The sequence below is a fragment of the Rhamphochromis longiceps genome, linkage group LG10 (assembly GCF_057381845.1).
Source record: "Rhamphochromis longiceps isolate RC_006_pf linkage group LG10, R_longiceps_female_GT1.1, whole genome shotgun sequence".
Taxonomy (NCBI): domain Eukaryota; kingdom Metazoa; phylum Chordata; class Actinopteri; order Cichliformes; family Cichlidae; genus Rhamphochromis; species Rhamphochromis longiceps.
In genome coordinates this window covers 22,659,812-22,663,458 of record NC_140566.1, presented here as the reverse complement: position 1 = coordinate 22,663,458, position 3,647 = coordinate 22,659,812, and the positions used below count along the sequence as shown (strand labels likewise).

The 3,647-nt window shown below is 46.3% G+C and overlaps 1 long non-coding RNA gene across 1 annotated transcript; it reads left to right on the top strand.

The window, feature by feature from the left end:
* Window positions 1-2,461: 2,461 nt before the first annotated feature.
* Window positions 2,462-3,325, top strand: LOC146660926 (uncharacterized). Its single transcript, XR_014913465.1, has 2 exons — window positions 2,462-2,650; window positions 3,050-3,325. It is a non-coding gene; the product is annotated as an uncharacterized LOC146660926 (long non-coding RNA).
* The last annotated feature ends 322 nt before the right edge of the window (window positions 3,326-3,647 follow it).

Sequence of the window (3,647 nt, the reverse complement as noted above, 5' to 3'; positions counted from 1 at the left end):
TGCTGGTCATCGCTGGTTAGCCGCTCTTTCTACTTACCAGTTTACCATCAAGTACAGAGCAGGGCAGGCCAACCGCGATGCAGATGGGTTATCCCGGCGGCCTCAAGGTCCGCCTCTTGAGGATGAAGCTTTCACTAAAGAAAGAGAGAGAATAGAGGACATGAAAAAACGGTTCATGGAAGCAGGAGATGACATGGATCATGAGGTGTTCTCTGCATTATGTCAACGTCATCTTGTGATGGTTAAAGATGAACGTCACCCTCATTCAGAGCAGCCTGTCATTGCGGAGTCTCTTGTTGTCGACCCTTCTGTAGTGCCTGATGTTTTCGATGAGGACACTTTACCATCCATGGCTAACTCTGACTGGTGTAATGCTCAAAATAATGATCCGTCTCTCTCACGTGTCATCACCTTTGTGAGGAGAGCTGTAAAACCCAGTTTCAGAGAGACAAACCTTGAACATCCCGATGTCAAACTTCTTTTTAGGGAGTGGAAAAAACTTGAACTCAGGGATGGTGTCCTGTACAGGAAGTGGTCTGAGCGAGGCGAATTGGTGTATCAGTTGGTCTTACCCGAACAGTTCAGAGAGAGGGCACTGCAAGGAGTGCATGATGATGTTGGCCATCTCGGTTCTGAGCGTGCACTTCAGCTTGCTTGTGCCAGGTTCTACTGGCCGAGAATGGCCAGAGACATCGAGGAGAAGTGCAAAAAGTGCGAACGCTGTTTCAGGCGGAAGGCTGTGCCTCAGAGGGCCGCGCCTTTGGAAAACATTTCTGCTACTTATCCACTTGAACTTCTTTGTATGGATTATCTATCCCTTGAGCCGGATGATAGAGACACGAGAAACATTTTAGTCATCACCGACCACTTTACAAAATTTGCTGTGGCGGTGCCGACTAGGGATCAGAAAGCCAGAACTGTTGCGAAGGCTTTCTGGGAGAACTTTATTGTTCACTACGGGTTCCCCAGTCGTCTGCTCAGCGACCAGGGCAGGGACTTTGAGTCTAAGACGATCAGAGAACTCTGCACACTGATTGGAGCAGACAAAGTTCGTACCACCCCGTACCATCCCCGGGGAAACCCAGTGGAACGATTTAACCGGACCCTCCTTGGTATGCTAGGGACCCTGGAAGAAAGAGACAAATATCATTGGAGAGATTTTGTCAAACCTCTGGTCCACGCATACAATTGCACGAGAAACAGTACAACAGGCTATTCGCCTTACGAACTAATGTTTGGTAGGCAGCCCAGACTGCCGATTGATCTTGTCCTGGGAATCCAACCTGATATGGCAAGTCACAAGACCCACTCAGAGTATGTCAAGGGCCTTTGTCAACGCCTACAGGAGAGCTACTCATTAGCTGCTAAAAATGCCAAGAAGATGGGAGAGAAGAACAAGGCTAGGTTTGACAGGGAGGTCAGGGCAGCTGAACTTTTAGAAGGGGATAGGGTCTTAGTGAGAAACGTGAATATCAGGGGGAAACACAAACTGGCAGATCGGTGGGAACAGAAAATCCATGTTGTTGTCAGACGGATTAGCGACAGTCCTGTTTATGTAGTCAAACCTGAGACAGGGGAGGGGCCGCACCGTACGTTGCATAGAGACCTTCTTTTGCCGTGCGGGTTCCTACCTGTAACTGAGATCAGAGAGCAAAGTTCTTCCACTGACGCATCAAGAAAAATGAGACTGAGGGGCAAAACAACAAAAGGCGTGCAAGGGGACACTGATTGTCAGGAGGACGAGTCGTACAGTGATGAAGATGAACTGTATCCTAATACATGGATGCCAGAAATCATCACGAAGGGTCCTTTCCTGCAGAGGGAAGGAGGCTTCAATGAGCCTCAGCCAGTTTCCAGGGTATTAAACCCAGACACCCCTTCTTTTGTGCCCCAAAGTTCCGCACACTTACCTGAAAGACCTACTCACGAGCTTCAACCAGGAACTCCTTATGTTAGCTCTGAGAATAGTGGTTCAGTTACACATCCTACTTCACACTGTAGGACTCCGGACCATATTGTCATTGATATTCCTGAACCTGATGTGACACAAATCTCACCTGATGAAGAGAACACAGATCTCATCACCACAGACCCTGTAGTTGCAGACACTGACAATGTAGTATCTGAGAGTCAAGAGTCTGAGAACGCAAGTGTCCGGCGTTCTACTAGGGAGAGACGTCCGCCTCGGAAACTCACCTACGATGAGCTGGGGGAGCCTTTAACCTTGGCCATTAGTTCATTCTTTCAGGCTTTAGGGGCTGCTATTTCACATGTGTCTGTACCGGTAGGGGCAGGTATGCATGCTGGGACTCATGCAGTCTAGAGGGGGAGAATGTAACCCTGGTAAGATTTACAGCAATCAGAAGTACAGGGTTCTTTGAATGCATCGTAGTCCTTGTCTGATAGTTTAATTTCCGGGCTTGCCCTGAAGGCACCATCTGCAGCTCCGTGTGCATGAAGGTGTGGTGTAGAGGAAAAAGGACGGCAAGGAAAAACTCCATGCTGCCGCGGAGCACGGTTTTTTCCAGTTGAAAGAGAGGAAAGAGGTTTAATTAACATTTGTGAGAGAGCTGTCGTTAGCGGTGAACCACAGACGGGTACCTACCTGAAAGGAGCCGGAGTATTTCTTTGAACTTTTTGAACTATTCTGGTGAGTTAGCCTAGCTCACTTAGCACCGCTATTGCAGTTCAATGCACTGGAAAAAATAACTAACCAGTCAGAATAGTAGTAAATGTGTTTAATGATGTTTAAGATGTGTTTTCATAGTATTGCAATGTTGTGACAGTTTTGTTTATTATGAGTGTCTAATGTTTTTACTTTCTTGGGCCTGCTAGTTCAGCCGCGGCCAGCTAAGTGGTTATGCGCAGTTCACGTGCAATAGCTGTGCTGTTACTGTAACTGCGGGTGATGCACAGTAATACCGGTGTATTTACTTTTAATGTGTCACAAGATGCAGATTTATTTTAATATTTCAAAAGAACCAAGGACATTAGGAACAAGGACATTTAAGGAATGTGGACATCTAACATTCTGCGTATTTGTGTGCAGACTGGTTTTTTTTTGAGGTACAGTTCCATGGGTGCCAAGTGAGGAGCTGGTATCGTGGGTCTAAGACACTGTTGCTGCTGTGGAGGCCTTCTCTGTGTCAGGACGCCGACACGTTGATGCCTGCCGTACCAGGAGGGCGGTAGGGAAAAAAACAAAAGGAAGCCCACCTGAGAGATACCTTATCATTTTCTTTGCTACTTTTTCTCCGCCTGAGATTCAGGTCGTTTTCAGTTCTTAACCCAGGACAGTGGGTAACTGAATAAACTGACACCATAAGGAACTGGACACTCACATCAGAATCAGAATCAGAATCAGAATACTTTATTGATCCCTGGGGGAAATTATTTTTTGTTACAGTGCTCCATTTTAAACCAACATTAAGACAAGACAGACAATACGCTAACTAAGAATAGTACAATATATACATATATATACATACATACATACATAAGTCACTTATAAATAAATATTTGGAAAAGAAACGTGTAGTTGTAGCAGCAAACAGTGTGTTAAGTGGATGCGTTGTACAGGGAGATGGCCACAGGCAGGAATGATTTCCTGTGTCGTTCAGTGGTGCTTTTCGGTAATCTCAGTCTCT